This window comes from Muntiacus reevesi, chromosome 10 (genome assembly GCF_963930625.1).
Source record: "Muntiacus reevesi chromosome 10, mMunRee1.1, whole genome shotgun sequence".
Taxonomy (NCBI): Eukaryota; Metazoa; Chordata; class Mammalia; order Artiodactyla; family Cervidae; genus Muntiacus; species Muntiacus reevesi.
In genome coordinates, this window is record NC_089258.1 from 30,328,038 (window position 1) to 30,349,123 (window position 21,086).

The window sequence follows — 21,086 nt, forward strand, 5'->3', positions numbered from 1 at the left end:
GTGCCTTTTCAGCAGGGCTTTGTGAGTTTGGTATCCAAATGTTTGGATCACTGGGAAAAGTGCATATTTGCTATATCTGTTGATATTAAATTAGCTCTTTTTAACCACTGACATTATTATAACTCAAAATTCATGTCTAGGTAGATGATGGCTTTCTCAAAATTGACAGTAAACCCTAAAATACAGCACCTTGATATGGGAAATTCCACTATCATAGAAGCATCTTTAACAAGATAGTCGGGACTTCCCTGGCCATCCATTAGTTAAGCCCTTGCCTTCCAATGCAGGGGGTGCAGCTAAGATACCATATGCTTCATGGCAAAAAAACCAAAACATAAAAAACAGAAGCAGTGTTTTAACAAACTGGATATAGACTTTGAACATGGTCCACATAAAAAATTAAAAAAAAAAACAAACAGGCAAATTTGAGCTGTCACATGTTACCAGGTGTTTGAGATGATTTTAATATATCAGCCTGGAATAACAGACAATGTCGGGTGATCCAGCTGGGCTCAGGACTTCTAATAATAGCAGTGACTGCTACAGGACATAGACTTCTGGCCAGCTGTGGTATAGAACCATGATTCTCAAACTGCAGTACGTTAGGATCACCTGGAGGGCTCCTTAGAACACAGATTGCTGGGTCCTCCTCCTAGAGAGTTTGATTCAGTAGATCTGGGGTAGGGCCTGGGAATTTGCATTGCTAACAAATTCCCAGGGTTTGCTGTTCCTAGCTGCAGCTGCTGTTCTAGGGAATACACGTTGAGTACCACTGGTGAAGTGATAGAAGACCAAGGGAGATGATGGCCTGGGTCTTCATAAGTATCACACACTCACTGTGACATGCCCAGGAGTTTGTGAACTATGGATATCTTAAAGAGATGAGATGGAATAAGACACCAAATTCAAGCGGGCTATAGTCCCTGAGATCACAAAAGAGTTGGGCGTGACTAGTGACTAAACAATGACAACAAGAAACCTAGCTCAGTTTGAAAGTGATGTAGCTGTGTCCCTCTTACATCAATTGGCTGCTCGAGGGGAGATCTTGTTTGTCTTGGGTACTTGTTTAAATCTATTTGCGTGCATGCGTGCTAAGTTGCTTCAGTCACGTCTGACTCTTTGCAACCCCATGAACTATTATAGTCCTCCAGGCTCCTCTGCACATGGGATTTCCCAGCAAGAATACTGGAGCGGGTTGCCGTTTCCTGGGAATCTTCCCAAGCCAGGGGTCAAACTTGTGTCTCTGGCGTCTTCTGCGTTGGCAGGAGGGTTCTTTACCACTGAACTACCTGGAAAGCCCAGATGATACGCGTATGATGCTCTAGATGGAGAAGTCCCGGAGCAGATCAGCCAGTCAAGTCTTGTAGCAGCCTCCCCAGCCTGCAGGCCTGATTCTCAATGCAGCTGCTTCTCATGTGGGCAACTCTAATAGGAGGCCAGGGCAACTGAGGTTCACTTACTAAATGATGGTTAGTGATTCTCCTAAGTCAGTCTGGGTGCACAAGCCTGGCTTGTCGTTGGCGTGTCAAAGAAGTGTTTATTCTCGCCAAGATGTCCTCTAGTCTTCCCTCATCCTAATGGTAGCAGCCATTGTGCAGACCAAGGCTGCTCATTCAGATGGTTTCAGCCTCACCCAGACTCTTATTTGTCTTAAAACACAAAGCACAGAGGCCACATGTTGCAGGATGAGACCTAAGAGAAGACGAACGGGCTGCTGGGTGATGGCCGCCCAACACGAGGAGCTTTGTAGAGGAAAGTTTGCACATGAGCGCTGTGGGTTTGGGCGAATACCACACAGCTGAGACCTATTTCTGGCAGGAAATGCCGGCAGAAGCAGAGGTTTGTAGGGGTGGGGGTGCATGTTGGAGCTGCATATGCCCTTGGTTAATGGGTATGGCAGCCTTTTCCATTAGCCTCATGTTGAATTAGAATCCACAAAAGGAGATTATTAAATACACAGACGGACAGAGACAAGCCTTTAGTCTATTTACATAATGCTTGAACGTGTATTAAAAATACTTAGGGGCCAGTCTTTGACTCTAGTATCCTTGTTTCTATAGCATCCTCTGAGCTTAGCTAGAAGAAGGAAATAGGGAACCTGGTCCCTTTGCCTTGCATAAAATGGGAGGGGGAAAGAAAAGCCACATGCGCTCCCAAGATAAAAGCCCTAGCAAAGGCTATGAGCCAGACCTCAGAACACATCTTCCTGCTCTTCGTTTCCCCTCTGGCAGCCTATTTCATTACCCTGCGGGCTTCCAGGCTCTTGACAGTCTGTGCACTAGCAAGATGTCTTCAAGGCATTTGTGAAACCTGCCCTTAGTTTTTCGCTGCATGATACCGATTTACTTACTATTCTAGGTGGGTGGGATTTTTTCCCCCCTTCTTCTAAATTATAACCAGTCATCTGAGGATTCACTTTATTTTTAAAGTCAGGGCTGAAACTTAAAACTTTGAGGGTTATAAAAAATGTTATTCTTAACAGAAAAACATAGGCTTGAAAACTTAACCCCTTGGTGGTAGTTAGGGGATCCTCTTTCTCGGAGTTTGAGCATTGATGCCAACAATTTTTGAGACCAGTAAATATCACATGGGGCTTTCAGGCTTGGGACCTGTGATGTATGTATGTCCTTATGTGATAGAGAGAGAAGCCGGAGGCGTGGGGTCAATTCAGCAGCTCCCCTCTGGGCTCCTGGTTCATCTTAAAAAAAAAACACAAAACCCCACAAAAAACAGTATGGTTGAGGATCATCTTTATTGTTAGTAATATATTATTTTACCTTTTTTATTTGGCCATTCTGTGAAGCATATGGGATCTTAGTTTCCCAATGAGGGATTTGACTTGTCAGCTTGGGTTGATGATACTTGCTGCTTCTAATGGGTCAGGAAATGGTTCAAAAATTTGCCACAGTGGGACTGTGAGACATACAGATTTGAAAAGTGGAAGAGTGTAGAGGTTCATCAAGAAGTTAAAAATAGAACTGCCATGTGATCCAGCAATTTCCCTTCTGTGTATATATTACAAGGAAACAAGATTACTATCTTGGAAGGACATCTACACTCCCATGTTCATTGCAGCATTGTTCCCAGTAGCCAAGAAATTAAAACAACCTAAGTGTCTATTGACAGATAATTGAATGAAGAAAATGTGGTATATCTAGAGTGGAGTATTATTCAGCCTTTATAAAGAAAGACATCCTGCCATCTGTGACTAACATGGATGGACCCTGGAGGGCATTCTGCTAAGTGAAAAAAGCCAGACAGAGAAAGATAAATACCTGTAATCTCACTTATATGTGGCATCTAAAAAATATTGAATTTATAGTAAGAGAGGAGAGTGGTAGATACTCGAGGGTAGGAAGTGGGGGAAAGGGGAGATGTTAAAAGGCATAACTTTCAGTTATAAGTTGAAAAAATTCTAGAGGCCCAATGTATAGCATGGTGACTATGGTTAAAAACCATGTTAGTATATACATGAAATCTGTCAAGAGAGTAGATCTCATGTATTATCATTAAACACACAAAAATGGTAGCTGTGTGAGGTGATGGATATATGAATTAGCTTAATTATGATCTTTATTTCCTAAGGTATATCAAAAATACGTTGTACACTGTAAATATACACAATTTTTTTTTCAATCGTACCTTAAAGCTGGGGGAAAATGATCCATTAAAAAAAAATGATCTGGAAAGCTCGAAGCTAGTATGAGTGGCCTAGAAAGGAAACACTGCTTATCCAGGAAACACACACACACTATAGGTAGTAATAAGCCCATCATCTGAGTGCTCATTTTTCTTTTCCAGCTAGTATGTAGGCAGCCGTGCTCATGAACAGTGAAATCTGAGCATATGTATTCAGAATTTAGTGCTGGTCATCAAATAAAAGCTGCAACAAAACCCAAAAGATATTTAACAGTAACTGAGATAGATCTGTGGGGATGGGTCAGAAGGTAGGGCAGGTCCTGGGAGGCTGGCTGTTGAAATACTCTCTAGGTTGTCATACAAAGTGAAGTAAGTAAAAAAAAAGGAGAAAACAAATATTGTGTATTCATGCATATATGTGGAATCTAGAAAAATGGCAAAGCAGAAATATAGATGTACAGAACAAACTTATGAACCCTGAAGGGGGAGGGTGGAGTGGGATGAAATGGAAGATTGGGATTAACATATATACACTATTGATAGTCTGTTGAGGGCTTCCCAGATGGTGCTAGTGGTAAAAACAAAACAAAAAAACCCTGCCTGCCAATGCAGGAGACCAAGAGACACGGGTTTGATCCCTGGGTCAGGAAGATTCACCTGGAGAAGGTCAAGGCTCCCCACTCCAGTATTCTTGTCTGGAGAATCCCATGGACAGAGGAGCCTGGTGGGCTACAGTCCTTAGGGTCACAAAGAGCAGACACAGCTGAAGCAACTTAGCACACATGCATAAAATAGATAATAAGAACCTATGGTATAGCTCAGGGAAGTCCACTCAATGCCCTGTGGTGACTTAAATGGGAAGGAAATCCAAAAAAGGGGATATATGTATATATATAGCTGTTTCACTTTACAATAGAAACTAACACAGCATTGTGAGCAATAAAAATTAATTTAAAAAAGAATATATACTCTCTACCAGCGACTAGAAATAAGACTCTGGCAGCCGGATCACTCCCCGTCCTTATTCACACGGGAGTGAGAATGATGAGTGTCTGATCAGCATTGGGTCTGATGGCCATGATGAAGAGGAAGCGCTGGCCTTGACAACACAGAGGCGGCTGAGGTGAAAGTAATGTCAGTTCCTCAGTCACTGTTCTCTTCCCTTCCTGCCATCCTTGCTTTCTGTCCTGACGTGTCCCGGCCTCTAGAGGATTCCAGTTCCCATCTGCCCTGAGCTCAGGTCCTCAGGGAAAATCTTGAGGCAGAATGGCTTAGCAGTGAGGAGGACAGGAGGGGTGCTCAGGGCTCCCCTGGGCTCCCCAGGGCTCAGAAAGCAAGTCAGAGATGGCAGCTTGATCCTGTAGCTTTCTTTCAGTGGGAGGAAGGGGCTCCCAGTTCCTGAGAGTTTCCCCTGGGCCGGCCAGCTGGCTGAATGCCTTCTGTTGGGCATTAAAACCTCAGTTGAGCATGGGTGGCAGGTTGATGTGGTGGCCAAGCCTGTGGGACTCTGGTGATTGGAGAGAGCGGGCTCCCCCGGGAGTACTCAGCTCCAGCTGATGGGCACTTTGTGGGAATACAGCTCAAGGATCTTGTATTCTTCAAGGGCGTCTGGAAAGCCAGCTTTTGAAGGAAGTCTGTTGATATTTATATCATAACCACTGAAGCACTGTGTGGACAAACCAAACACAGGTTTTAATCCAGTGTGGGCTGGATTCATTCCTCACCCCTGACCCCTTCCCAATCCCCACCCCAGGCCCCCAGTTTCCCACTCCGCCTTTCACAAGAAGATTGTATTTAATCGTAAAGCTGGTAATATGTGGAGATGATAGGGTGATAGTATTACAACTTGAAACTAAGTCAAATGTAGGTATGTTTAGTCCTGTTGGGCAAATAAATGGGCAGCCTGCCAGAAGCCCATCGAGGACCATAAGAAAAATGTTGTCTCAGGTTAGAGGAGTCAGTATTGCTACTTAGATCTGTTCCTTATCCAGCATGCTGGGTAAACCTCCCAGTTCTCTGTAAGAAATAACAACTGAAAACACTCCTTAAAAATGAAATTAACTTAGAGCGAAACTTACCTTTTTGATGTACACTTCTTCGAATTTTGTAAGATGTAGATTTATGTAACTGCCAGCACACTCAGGATGCAGAACAGTCCATCAGCCCTCAGGACTCCCCCAGGAAGCACTGTTTTTTAAACTCTGTACACATTGTTGGAATGTAAGTAGTTCTCCTTGTCTCCACCTTGTTCCCTGACTTTAAGGCTTCTGAAAATCACTTAGAGGTTAGAGGGTTAACCAGAACAAGTTCTTGCTTTTCCCCAATAAATACCTTCTGCTCCAGCCTAGTTTGTTTTTTCTGCTCTAGCCTCTACTAGAGTTATCACATTTAGCAACTAAAATTATAGGATGCCCAATTATTGCATGGGACACACTTTTATACTAAAAAAATGATTTGTTTGAATTCAGATTTAACTGGACATCCTATATTTTGTCTGGCAAGCTCATCCCCTTCACATATAGGCTGCATTCACAACTGAGTTCAGAACCCACTTTTTCTGGGTTTGTGTTTCACTCTTGTATGTGAATACTCAGTGAAAATACTCATGAAAATACTCAGTGGTTTTATTTTTTTCTCTTCCTTCTTTCATTTTTAAAAAATTTTTATTGGACTATAGTTGACTAACAATTGTGTTAGTTTCAGGTGTACGCAAAATAATTCAGTGATACACGTACGTGCATCTGATTTTCAAATTCTTTTCCCATTTATGTTATTACAGAATATTGAGAGTTTCCTGTGCTATACAGTAGATGCTTGTTGATTATCTAAATATAGCACTGTGTATATGTCAATCCAGAACTGCCAATCTATCAATACTCATTGATTTTATGTAGTAATATGTTTGTGAGAAGATAAGGCATGTATCAGAAGGTTAAGAGGATCTCGTCAATACATTCATGTGTTTTGAACCTACTAGACACTAGCCATGTCCTTTCTGGAGAATAAGAAAGGGACTAGTGTGTGTTGGAGGACAGAGAACAACTGGATTTCAGAAATTAGGACATTTCCCAGCCCTCTTCCCACCCCCTCCCCTAGCCCAACCTTTGAATAACATAAAACTGTGACGACTAAACAAAAAGATTGTTCACACTGGGTGATTTTGAAAATAATCACTGGAATGCTAGCCTTCAGCAGCCGGTATATCTTACACTGCATTGAGCAAGATGTGGCCTTGTGTGTGTCATCTGTGAGTCATGCAGTGCTCACAATCAGCTCATTCCCAGCCTGGATGTTTTGGTTGAGAATGCTGTGATGGTTGATTGATTTCTCTTGCTTTTTTTTTTTTTTTTTCATTTATCAATTTTACTAGTGTGATTTCAGAATCACAGTGAGACGAGAAGGAAAATCAATTTTATAGAGTACCTTCAGAATGAAGAATGAATGTAAATTCCCATTTTCTGTCTAGACCAAGGCGTCAGTAAACAGCAGTCAGATCTGGCCCGCAGTCTCTCTTCATAAGGCCTGTGAGCAATATGTGGTTATTACATGTGTAAATGGAAATTAAAAAAAAAAAATATTTCATGACATGAAAATCATATGAAGTTTAGATTTCCATATCCACACATAAAGTTTGATCAGAACATACTCCTTACCATTCATTTGCACATGGTCTATGGCTAATTTCAGACTACAACAGCAGAAGTGAGTAATTCCAACAGAGACCATATGGCCTGCAAAGCCTAAAATATTTACTTTCTGACCTTTCATGGGAAAACTTGGGCTGACTCCTGCTCTAAACTCCATATCTTCTGTGGTTGTGTTTGCCTTTAAGGTCCTAGGAATCTTTTTTCTATTTTTTTCCCAAACTTTAAACTTTTTTATTTTGTCTTAGAGTATAGCCGATTAACAATGTTGTAGTAGTTTAGGCAAACAGCAAAGAGACTCAGCCATACATATATATGCATCCATTCTCCCCCAAACTCCGCTCTCGTCCAGGCTGGCACATAGCATTGAGTAGGGTTCCATGCGCTGTACAGTAGGTCCTTGCTGGTTATCCATTTGGAATATGGCAGTGCGTACATGGCCTTCCCAAACTCTCTAACTATCCCTTCCCCCTGGCAGCCGTAAGTTTATTTGGTAAGTCTGTGAGTCTCTTCCTGTTCTGTAAGTTCATTTGTATCTTTTTCGATTTCACATATAAGGGATGTCATACAATATTTCTCTGCCTGACTGACTTCACTCAATACGACACCATCTAGGTCCATCCATGCTGTGGTACATGGCATCATTTCATTCTTTTTAATGGCTGAGTAATATTCCATTGTATAGATGCACCACATTGTCTGTAGCCACTCCTCTGTTAATGGGCATTTAGGTTGCTTCCATGTCTTGGCTATTGTAAACAGTGCTGCAATGCACATAGGGGTACATGTATCCTTTTGGATCATTTTTCTCCAGATATGTGCCCCGGGGTGGAGTTGCAGGGTCATATCTTGGCTCTATTTTTAGCCTTTTAATGAACCTGCATACTGTTCTTCATAGTGGCTGTACCAATTTACATTCCTATCAACATGGTAGGAGGATTCCCTTCTCCCCACACCCTCTCCAGCATTTGTTGTTTGTGGATTTTTTGATGATAGACATTTTGACTGGTGTGAGGTGATGTATCATTGTAGTTTTGATTTGCATTTCTCTAATAACTAGCAATGTTGAACATCTTTTTGTGTGCCTCTTGGCCATCTATATGTCCTCTTTGGAGAAATGTCTATTTAGGTCTTCTGCCTATTTGTTGATTTGGTTGTTTGCTTTGATGTTGATAAGTGTCATAAGACATTTGTAAATTTTGGAGATTAATCCCTTATCTGTCACATCAGTTGCAAATATTTTCTCCCAACCTGTGGATTGTCTTTTTGTTTTGTTTATTGTTTCCTTTGCTGTGCAAAAGATTTTGAGTTTAAGTAGGTCCCATTTGTTTATTTCTGTTTTTATTTCCGTTATTCTGGGAGATGGATTAAAAAAGATGTTGTTGTGACTTATGTCAGAGAGTTCTGCCTATGAAGGTTCTAGGAATCTTTTGGCTAAAGATGTGACTATTATCTGGTTGCTGACGGTTCAGAACAGTAAAGCTCCTAGACATATATCTGGAGAAAACTCTAATTTGAAAAGATATACACACCTCAGTGTTCACAGCAGCACCATTTAGTGGCCAAGACATGGGCTTCCCAGGTGGCACCAGTGTAAAGAACCCACCTGCCTGTGCAGGAGACATACGAGATGCAGGTTCGATCCCTGGGTCGGGAAGATCCCCTGGAGGAGGGCATGGCAACCCACTCCAGTATCCTTGCCTGGAGAATCCCATGGACAGAGGAGCCTGGCGGGCTACAGTCCATAGGGTCTCCACGAGTTGGACATGATTGAAGCAACTTAGCACAGAATAGCACAAAAAAGAATAAAATAATGCCATTTGTAACAATGTGGATGGAACTAGAGATTATCATATTTTAAAAAATTGAAGTAAATCAGCAAGACAAATATCACTTATGTATGGAATCTAAAAAATATGACACAAATGAACTTATTTACAAAAGCAAAATAGACTCACAGACATAGAAAACAAACACAGTTACCAAAGGAGAGAGTGGGGTTGAAGGGAAGGATAAATTAGATTTAAAAGTGAAAGTGAAGTTGCTCAGTCGTGCCCGACTTTTTGCTACCCCGTGGATTGTAGCCCTCCAGGCTCCTCTCTCCATGGGATTCTCCAGGCAAGGATACTGGAGTGGGTTGCCATTTCCTTCAGTTTAACATATAAACACTGTAATATATAAAATAGATAAACAACAAAGGCCTACTGTATAGTATAAGGAACTATATTCAATATCTTGTGATAACCTATAAGGAAAAAGAATATATACTCAAGTTAAACATTTTAGATATATATATATACATATATATATAGATATATACATATCTATATTAGATTATACATTAGATATATACATATATATATATATCACTATGCACCAGACTTGAAACTAACAGCATTGTAAATCAATTTCAATAAAATCAATTTCATATAAATAATTTCAAATAGATTTCAAATAAATCAATTTCAATAAAATTTCAAATAAACCAATTTCAATAAAATTTTTTTGAACAAAGAAGGCAGAGTGAATGAGAATGAAAAGCAGTCGAACATAGATACCCTTTTCACTCTCTTCTGGGCTACTCTGATGAGAGGCTTATAGTTACTGAAATGCTCACGTGATGAGTTTTGCTTGTCTAGAGTTTCCTTGTTATATCCTCACTCTCTAGCCAACTATGTGTTTTCTTTCAAAAACCAGAAAATCTGATCTCTTAGAGGTATCAGTTTGGCCCGTCTAAAAATAAATGGTTATATTTAAAGTCATTTTTTTCCATTGACAGGGGTTAAGAGGGTAGCGGAAAAGCCCTGGTGATTCTTCATGTCATTTTTAGTTCTCGCCAGAAATTGCCAGCAGCCTCGTGCTGTGCTGCCCGGCGGATTCTAAGGGTGCAGTGTCAGAACGGGAGGCAGAGAACATGCTCACCACATGCCCTGACTCAGAGCAGGAAGCCAGTGGAAAGTGGCTGCTGACCCACTGCCCCGGCGCTCATTAGCCCTTGGCTGAGGGTCAGTTACCTTATGGAAGCCACAGGGCAAATGGCTTCATTTGCAAATAAAGTGACCGGTGGGGGTCAAAGCTGCCAGTGGCCTGTGGCAGCAGACTCCACTTTGACCTCCCGGAACCGTCAACTGTTTCCTTTCTGCCCCCCTTCCCTTTTTTGTCCAAAAGGGCCAGCTGCAAGTTTGAGTCTTGTCTGCCTGGAAATTTCCAAAGGGACTTTGGTGACTTAGTAAATATTTTCAAATTGCCCAAGGTTTGGAGAGATAGCAGAGCCAAAGTTGTGAAATCAGATTTAGAAAGGGATCACTGCCATACTTGGACCGGCCGTGTGAGCGTTGGGGGGATGGGGGCGGAGCAGGCCGTGGTGTGGACACTTGTGGGTCCTTCTTCAACCAGGGGGTGGCTTTTGCTTTTCTGGTCAGACATATGCCAGACCCTGAAATTCTCTTTCTGGATAACTTCTGAGCAGCTGCTGGGAGAATAGGAAGCTGAGCATGGGGCTAGTGTAAGATTTCCTTGACTGCGGTATTATAGACAGCTTGGTCCAGATAATTCTTTACTGTGGGACCGGGGGCTGTCCTGTACATTGTATGATGTTTAGCGGTCTCCCTGCTTTCTAGCCAGTAAATTCCAGTAGCATTGCCGATGCCCCAGCATGACAATCAAAAGTATCCCCAGACATCACTAAATATTCCCTGGAGGACAAAATAATCCCTTTGAGAACCACCAATGTAGTATAAAGTAAGGGTTATCTGACCAAATGTAGTTCCCATACTTTTAGCCTTAGAGATTCATTGCTTTAAATCTTCCCTCTCACTCTGCAGGGTGAGTTCCTTGAAGCCTTGAAGGCTTTTATAGTTTCCATCATCACCCATGAAAATACAAGCTTCTCACAAAGGGTAAAGCCCTGAGCCTGAGAGGGCGAATGGTTTTCATCCCATGTCAACTCTGGCTGTCTTGGGAAGATGCCTGAGGCTGCAGGTGGGCTTGGGGAAAGAACAACATGATAGACGAGAGTGGTCTTTGATGTACTTATGTCCAGGGGATGAGGACATCCTTGCCTACCCTTTGCGCATAAGAAGCCTTCTTATCTGGTGTCTCTGCAAAGATGTATCAGTCAGACCCTCTTCTGGGGTGGTCACTGCTCCCAGGGGCACCATTCACACATGCTCGCTGTGGCTTCATGTTTGTTAGGGCAGTTTTCTAGTAGGTGCCAGAAAGGTGTCTTGAGGAAGAGGTATCATTTCTAGATCCCGCAGAGCTGCTGTATGGACTGGCAGAGGTGCTGTAATTGGCTTGATGGGAATAAGCAGCGGGAAGCATAAGGAGGAGGAGAAAGAGGGTAATTCCCACCTCTTTCCTTTCATTTGATTGTAAGCTCCTGGAGGGCAAGGACAATGTCAGTGTCATTACAGTACATTGCTGCCTTCACGATACATTTTACATAGCGCCAAAGCCACTTTCAGTTCAGCTCAGTTGCTCAGTCATGTCCAACTCTTTGAGACCCCATGGACTGCAGCAGGCCAGGCCTCCCTGTCCATCACCAACTCCCAGAGTTTACTCAAACTCATGTCCATTGAGTCGGTGATGCTATCCAACCATCTCATCCTCTGTCATCCCCTTCTCCTCCTGCCTTCAATCTTTCCCAGCATCAGGGTCTTTCCAAATGAGTCACCTCTTTGCATCAGGTGGCCAAAGTATTGGAGTTTCAGCTTCACCATTCATCCTTCCTATGAATATTCAGGACTGATCTCCTTTAGGATGAACTGGTTGGATCGCCTTGCAGTTCAAGGGACTCTCAAGAGTCTCCTCCAACACCAAAGTTCCAAAGCATCAGTTCTTCAGCACTCAGCTTTCTTTATAGTCCAACTCTCACATCCATACATGACTACTGGAAAAACCATAGCTTTAACTAGACAGACCTTTGTTGACAAAGTAATATCTCTGCTTTTTAATACACTGTCTAGGTTGGTCATAACTTTTCTTCCAAGGAGTAAGCATCTTTTAATTTCATGGCTGCAGTCACCATCTGCAGTGATTTTAGAGCCCCCCAAAATAAAGTCTGTCACTGTTTCCATTGTTTCCTCATCTATTTGCCATGAAGCAATGGGACCAGATGCCATGATCTTAGTTTTATGAACGTTGAGTTTTAAACCAACTTTTTCACTCTCCTCTTTCACTTTCATCAAGAGGCTTTTTAGTTCTTCTTTGCTTTCTGCCATAAGGGTGGTGTCATCTGCATATCTGAGGTTATTGATATTTTAGTAACCTTAAAGCAGGATTCTTAAGTTGTTTTATGTTTCAGATTACTTCCCAGGCTTGTGGACTCAGAATAATGCTTCAGTGCACAAGATAAAATACATAGGATTAAAAAGATGACCAATTACATTGAAATACAGGCAGGTCAATATTAGAAAATTGTGATAGGTAAAATCTATGCTTCTATATTTGGAGAAGGGAAAGGCAACCCACTCCACTGTGCTTCCCTGGAAAATTCCATGGATAGAGGAGCCTAGCAGGTTACAGTCTTTGAAGTCACACAGAGTCGGACATGACTGACCACACAACACATGCTTCTATATTATTGTATTAAATAAAATCTAGTGGCAATTCCCGTAGTCATGTATGGATGTGAGAATTGGACTATAAATAAAGCTGAGCACCGAAGAATTGATGCTTTTGAATTGTGGTGTTGGAGAAGACTCTTGAGAGCCCCATGGACTGCAAGGAGATCCAACCAGTCCATCCTAAAGGAAATCAGTCCTGAATACTCATTGGAAAGACTGATGTTGAAGCTAAAATTCCAATACTTTGGTCACCTGATGCAAAGAACTGACTCATTTGAAAAGACCCTGATGCTGGGAAAGATTGAAGGCAGGAGGAGAAGGGGATGACAGAGGATGAGATGGTTGGATGGCATCATCGACTCAATGGACATGAGCTTGGGTAAACTCCAGGAGTTGGTGATGGACAGGGAGGCCTGACATGCTGCAGTTCATGGGGTCTCAAAGAGTTGGACACAACTGAGCAACTGAACTGAACAATACATACTCTGATTTCTAATTCTTGATGAACATAAGTGATATTCATCTCCCACAACTATAATGTGATATGAGAATACCTCCGATTGCTACTTATGACAAAGTCATAGGTACTGAAAATATTTCTGAGGCTTGTCCTTCTGTTTGTAACTGAAGGTGATGCAATATTTCAGCTCTAATAGCCTTTAAATGGCTGCTGTGAGTTCTGGCTCATCCCTGGACTCCTTGAATTGTTTTTATTTTTTAAATAAGGTATGACTGTTTTTTTTGTTTTTTTTTTTTTTTTTTTGGTGGCGCCACATGGCATGCACGATTTTATTAACTAGTTCCCAAATCAGAGATCGAACCCTTGCCCCCTGCGGTGGAAGTGCGGAGTCTTAACCGCTGGACAGTCAGGGAATTCCCCCTGAATTTTTTCTTAGCCAGGTGTCTGCTTTAAAGCTCCCTCTCTGCCCTGGAATAGAAAAAAGGCAACCCACTCCAGTATTCTTGCCTGGAAAATTTCATGGACAGAGGGCTGCAGTCCATGGAGTCACAGAGTTGGACACACTTGAGCACACACACGCACTGTTCCCTCACCTGATGCTACCCCAGCCACCTGCTTGAGGCTCTTCCCTAGCAAGTTTCTCCAGGATCCTCCTCCTGCACAACTTTCCATCTAAACTCTCCCAGCTGGGTTGTGTCTCTTGTCTTCTAAGTTCAAAAGGCAAGGAAGCATCCAGCCCTCACTTGGGGTTCCCAAGTTTAAGAGAGAGAAGCTATCACATCCTAGATACTCAGTAAGTGCTTGTTCAGATGAAATGGTCACTTTACCAGCTTCCCCCCTTTTATCTGGGGCCACGGCAGGATGCTCGGGCTGTGTTGCCCTCACCAAAATTGCACAACTTAAAAGCTGAGAATTATGTTTTCTTCAGTGACCTCACTGAGCACCGTAGCTGGGAATGGCAGCCTGTCAGACAGCCCTGGGGGACTGTTCCAAAGAGGTGAGGAAAGAGGCAGTGTACATAGGAGCTTTTGCTGATGAAAAAAGCGTGTAGTTCAACAACAAAAGATGGCTATTCACACATACACAAAAAAACCCAGACATCTCAAGTTAATGATTTTAGTGCTTTTCTATGTATAAGAAGATGCAAGAGTCTGGCTCATTGAAATTTCTTTTGATATGCATCTTAACTATCTAGGGCCACTATCCTTTTTATTCTCCTTGAATTCCTCTCAGGGTGCACATTTGGGGTATCTGCAGTTACTGATGGCTTGATGGTGGACAGCAGCCTTGTTTATTGGAATGGCAGGCGACGTTTTTTCGATCCACAATAATATTTGAGCTCAGTCCCCTCTTAATGCCTGCCTTCCCCACGGAGAGCAGCTTTCGGTCTGGTTCATCCAATTCCTGGAGGTCTGCCGATCTCCCCTTGAGAAAAGAGAGGGCGGGACACCCACTGTGACCTTGAAAGCAATAGTAAGCAGCATCCTTGACCAACAGTGATGCCACTGCATGCATGTACCCCAGGCAGCTGGGAACCAGGCATCCCCATCCCCATGGCACACCTTTCTGTGGACCATCACGGCAGGAGCAGGCCCATGAACCAGGAGCCTGGGCATTCAGGATGGCCACAAGGGAATTTCAAAATACATCAATAAAAGTAAGCCACTACTCGTTCGTTTCCTCTGACATTAAGGTCAGCAGGTTCCAGAATGTCCCGTGTGGGGTTAGTGCCTGTGTTTTTCACCCAGTAAACCCGTGGACATTCTAACAATTTGGACTACTGTGGCTTCTGAAGTTCTTTTTTCCCCTGGATTGTTATAAACAGTCCCTGTTAGTTTCTTAGGGCTGTCATAACCAAGTGCCACAGACTGGGTTGGCTTAAATGACGGAAGTGTCTGGTCTCCCAGTTTCGGAGGCTGGAATGCGAGATCAAGTATCTGCAGGCTAGGTTTCATCCGAGGGCTGTGAAGGCAGGGTCAGCTCCAAACCTTTCTCCTTGTTTTGACCCTGTTCCTGTCTTATCCCTTCACAAGCTCTTCTACATGTGTCCATGTCCACATTTCCCCTTTTCATAAGGATACCAATCATGCCGGGTTAGGCCCTGCCATAATGACACAATTTTCGTGACCTCTGTGCATGTGTGTGTGTCTGCTAATCGCTTCGGTCATGTCTGACTCTTTGCGACCCTAAGGACTATAGCCTGCCAGGCTCCACGGTCCATGGAACTCTCCAGGCAAGAATCCTGGAGTGGGTTGCCATGCCCAACTCCTCCTGGGTCCCAGGGATCAAACCCGTGTCTCTTATGTCTCCTGCACTGGCAGGTGGGTTCTTTACCACCAGCGCCACCTGGGAAGCCCGACACCTCTGTAAAGACCCTATTTATAAATAAGGTCGCATTCTGAGGTGCTAGGGCTGAGGGCTTCACTGTATCTGTAGTGGAGGGATGTAATTCTACCCACACTAGGGTCTTTGCTTATTATCAGGTGGAACTTGCATTTCACAGTGATGGCCGTTCACATCCTAGTCTGCTTCTGGCTGTGGCAGTAGAAACTGTGTCCCAAGGGAAGTGGCCCAGGGACTCAAGAGTAGTGGGATGCCATTCACCATGAGTGACTCAAGCCTCTGCATTTTGTCACACTCCTGACTCCCTCCTAGCACCCAGGACCCCCAGGGTCCCCTAACCCTCTGTCTCCAGTGGAAGCCGTTTATGATCGAAGCCTCTAGTCAAGGCCAAGGACAGCATTTCACACTAAGATGTGATGAAGAAAGCTTAAATATTCCCTCCGCAAAAGCCAGTTAAGAACAGAGGGTAGAGTTTCAGACCACATCCCAGAACTCAGAATATCAGCTCAAGAATTGTCAGGGCTGTTTCATTCAAGGCCCTGGATTGTCCCCTTCCTCATCACCAAGAATGACTGAAACATTCCTGGTGGATTCATAGGTCTTTTAGCGTTTGCAGAATTCCCTCACTTTCCTGATCTTTTTGTGCATCAAAGAACAGGACAGGTGTCATTTTCGATGTTTCATTTCAGAGAAAACATCAACTCGGCTCTGTAACTTGTCCAGGCCCATCCAGGGCTGTGTCCTGCACGTCTCTCTGCCTCCAGCACAGCTGCCCCAGGGCCCTCCACCTCTCCTCTGGGTTCGCATGATGTGGTCCATGTGGCCTCTGTCCCATAGGTTCGCTCATTCCCTTGCTCTTCCCCAGGGCTCCATCCGGCCCCTCCTGTCCTCCCTAAAAGGCAAAAAGTAGCCTAGGCCTGGTGAGGGTGGCCAAGATGAGAACGATCTTTGTTCCAAGTTCTAGGCCAAACGGGCAGCGTGGACAAAGGCTCAAGGCTCGTGATGGAGCAGAGCAGCAGGAGGAAATGACGAGGAGGTGGGTGTGGCTGGAGCGTGCCAGGAAGTGAGGCCACAAGGGCAGTGGGTGCTGGGTCACAGAAGGCCAGGCGCGCCAGGTTCAGGGGCCAGGACTTGGCCCCGTGGTTGGTGGGGCCATGAAGACCCAGGGTTTATCAGAGATTGCTCTGGTGGCAGAATGGAGGCAAGGTGCTTGCCTGCTTGCTCAGTGGCCCATTGCTGTTGGAGCTGGTAAGTTGCTGAATGCTTCTGAAGTGGCCTGTCTGTTTTGTGCAGGGGTCACCTTTAGTTCTTATTATCACTCATGTCATTCTCTGTAGACGGAAACCCAGAAGAAGCATCTGAACCAACTTCAGCTGAAAGCCTGATTGTCGATGGAAGCCAATTTAGAGTTGGAGGCTATTTCTGGACACTGTGACATCCTGTTCAACTTTCAGAGGAGCCTGGGAATAAAGGGGTGACTCAGTCTGTGAGCTTATTTTTAGGAAAAGCTGAGAATTCAGTCTAGAGCCACTCAGAGTCCTCCTTGCCTGCCAGTGCAGAGGTGCTATTGGTGGAGAGGATGCTGAGCAGAAATGCTGTATTTATCATCAGCTGTTACCCAGTACCTCCTACACGCCACATGTGGTTTATTGATTTGAAAACAAGATGGGAATCAACGTAAACAAACCTTTGAGTCAGAGGAGCCTATTTTAGGGCATTTACTTTTGAGAACTGACTTTGGAGCTAAAGAATTAATATCGTAAGTGCTTCTGTTTATTGGGCATTTAATATGTATTAATACAACATATTTTGCTTTGCAAACATTTAATGGGAACTTTGATACTCTGTTAAAGGTATAGTGCTGTTAATAGGCATGGAAATGTTAATTCAAGGAGGTTAAATATTATTCTAGGCAAAGGTGACTGAGTTTGAATTTGACCTCAGATCTGGCTCCAAAGCCCATGCAAAGGATCACTCCAGGTCTGGCAAATAACTGCCTCTCTTTGGTCTTGTGGGTTCGATCCCAGGGTCGGGAAGATCCCCTAGAGAAAGGAATGGCTACCCACTCCAGTATTCTTGCCTGGACAGAGGAGCATGGTGGGCTTCAATCCATGGGGTTGCAAAGAATCGGACACGACTGAGTGACTGACTCACTTGGTCCTGTGTATCACTAATTGATCATGGGATTATTGCCAGTTCAGCTCAGATTTGGCCTCAGAATCCTTCTCAACACAGTGCTCTCAGTAGAATTACTGTGACCAACCTAGCAGCTTAGTACTTGAGATAAAGCCCATCTGTCATCTTAATTTTATCTTTGCTTTAGTTCAAAATGGAGACTTTAAGTCTGGAGAATCTGTTATTGTTGATTTCTGCAGCTCTATTTATAACCTTTTATTTTCTAAACACTTGGAAGCAATAGAGCATTCACTACAGTTTCCTTTTACAGTCAGTGGAGACTCTGTATTCTTTCATAGGGGTTTCTGACTGCCTCGGAGGGAAGAATGACATTTGAGGACCCCAAGCCTTGATTAGACAATTGGCTTATGTGTGGGTGTCTGCAGTGGTGCCTGGGAGATGGAGAATGAGCCTTAAGAACTTAGGCCATTTATAGCAGTAAACCTTTTAAATAGCCCAGTCTGATTAATTGCAGCAGGGAGGTGAGGTGGGATGGGCGGATGTGGTAGGCAGCCTGAGACAGCAAGATGGTGGGACCAGCTCTGGGGAAACTTGCTGCTCTTTAGTTGTTCTGAGAAACGTCACCTCAGCTGGCAAACCTGTTGTCCTCAGAGTTGAGCACTCATGGGAGCTTGACGTCCCAATGGAGAGAAAAATCTGAAAGTAAAGTGGAAGTTGCTCAGTCGTGTCCGACTCTCTGCGACCCCATGGACTGTGTAGCCCGCCAGGCTCCTCTGTCCATGGAATTCTCCAGGCAAGAATCCTGGAGTGGGTTGCCATTCCCTTCTCCAGAGGAAGTCCTTAAAAGCAAGCTCAGACAAGAGAAAGGGGGAGAGGATTCCCAGGATGGTGGCAAAGGGGGAACCTAGTACCCAGCCATAGAATGAAATAGCGATCCATCCAGAAGGAATTTCTTTTTTTTTTTTTAAACTCCTTTGCAATGTTGTGTTAGTTTCTGCTTGCAACAATGTGAATCAGCTATAAGCCTACATATGTCCTCTCCCTCGAGCCTCCCTCTTCACCCCCCATCCCACTCCTCCCCCCACCTCCCTCCCACTCCTCTGGGTCATCACTGAACACTGCGTTGAGCTCCCTGTGTGACACAGCAGCTCAGAACAAAGTTCTTGGTCAAGATAAAAAAAAAAAAAACCAGAACATAGAGGAGGAATAGAGATGCATTGCTTAGAAACACGGAGGCTGCCATGATTTCTTCAAAATTCCAGATAATTGAACTGCAGTGGAGTTGAACAGTTGAAATGGATGAAAGGTAGCTCATAGGGTATCACCAATGCAGAGTACATTCAATAAAATTAGAACCTTTTTGCTTTACTTTTTCAAAAAAGAAAAGACAAATCCAGCTCAGGTCAGCAGCCTCTAGAGCCTGTCGTCAGTCAGTGTGCAGGATTTCAGACATAGGCCTGGGCTTTAGGGCCGGGATTCCAGGCCCCAGGAATGACATAGCTAAGGGCGTGATGAGATACATCTGAAATCTGGTTGTCAGAACTGAGGCGAGAGGTCGGGCAGAGGTGGAATCAAAATGCTGCTGCCCAGACTGGTCCTGGCAGACAGTGCTCTCTCCCTGCTGATTTCATCCTGTTGAGCCTTCTTTTCTGGGTGTGTACGTTATGCAAGCTTGGGGGACCCTTCAGATTATTTGGATCCAAGCCAGAAAGAGGGTTACCTTGGAGACGAGTTTATTATTTCATCTCCTGAGATGCTGGTGAGTTGCCAAGCAGAGATCAGAGACCTGGAAGCTTTCACCAAGCTTTATGACAGACACAATCCATCCAGTCCTCCTCAGCCCAACAGCATGATGCAGGTGTGTGTATCAGCTTCATGGGAAGGATGCAGAAGGGACAAAAGCAATTTAGTATCAACAGGAGGAGAAGGCACAGAGGCTTTAATCCCCCGCCCCTCACCTTCCTGCTCCCTCCCGTAACAGACGCGGTGCAGAGGGGAGATGGAGACAGCGGCTTGGAAATAGTGTCTGCGTTTGATTGGTATGTGCACCTTGAGAATTAAAAAGTAGATGAGATTAATGCATGTCTAAATGAAGACACTCGCCAAACATACACTCCTTAGTGCTTGGGAGCCCTATGGCTGTGTCCCAGACCAGACTCATAGAGTCCAAAGAAAATCAAAGACTGTCGTATAATATAACTGTCTGGCCACCTTCGAAGCCACACTTTTTTCTCGGTGGCTCCAGAGAAGGCCAACTCCCAGTCCATCTCCGACAGCTGAATTAGATGGCTGAGTTGTGGCATTGCTGCTGCCAGAACTGCTTGGATGGTTCCCCCGGGGGGCTTAAGGATGCGATCAAGTTTCCTGGTTCGCCCTGAGCTAAGCAGAAAAATCTTCACCTGGCCATTTGGTGTTATGTCCATGTCACCTCATCATTGGAGAAAATACATTACAACCTCCTGCAATTTCTTTCATGAAATGGAGCATGGCATCAAGGAAATAAGATAGTCAGCATGGCATCACAGCGGGTCAGAAATAGTATCATCTACATATTTTGATTATATTTATTTTAAAATTCAGTTTACACACAATAGGAACTCAGTTAATTAACTCCAAGCTGTAATCTCAGTCAGACTTGAATGGATCTGCATTTCAATAGCTTATTCCTTCAAAATAATATTAAGAAGCCCCAGAGCAGCCTGTCATTCTAGGGCTAAAATCATAAAACTTGGTTGTTTTCTCCTCGTTTTCAACAACCATTATTATTTATGCAATACTAATGAAATCAAGCAGTTAGTATGACTTTTTTGTAGTTGAGGTTAATTTGTCAATTTCCTGCCAGTCTTCCAATACCTCCAGCACACATTTTCCTGGTTAGTTGACAAGTCTAATGATGGTATCGCTGAGTGGACTGGCAAAGTTTACTTCTGTGGATCTTTTCCCAAATCATAACTGGTTGATCTTTTTTCCTTTGAGTTTTCCAGGACAAAGGAATTCTTATATTTAGTAACATCTTTTCATTCTAAACAAAACGTGCAATGTGCAAAAAAAGTGAAAAGAATGAAATCATTTAAAAGTGCCTGGCCTGGGGCCTGACACTATATAAATATTTTAACATTCTAAAAGGAAAAACAATGCCCTTGATTTCGACACCAAAGAAATTTGGGGGATTTTCTTGGCATCGATTTTCTGTAGGTGTGATCAGACTCCATATGCATTTTACTTCGAGTGTTTCTCATTTAACATTTACATGAACGTTTTCTCATGCTGTTATGAGATTTTCATAAATAGAATTTT

General features: G+C 43.6%; 1 protein-coding gene across 4 annotated transcripts in view; it reads left to right on the forward strand.

The window, feature by feature from the left end:
- PALM2AKAP2 (PALM2 and AKAP2 fusion) overlaps positions 1-21,086 on the forward strand; it is a 498,977-nt gene that overhangs the window by 139,648 nt on the left and 338,243 nt on the right. The gene's annotated exons all lie outside the window — the stretch shown is intronic.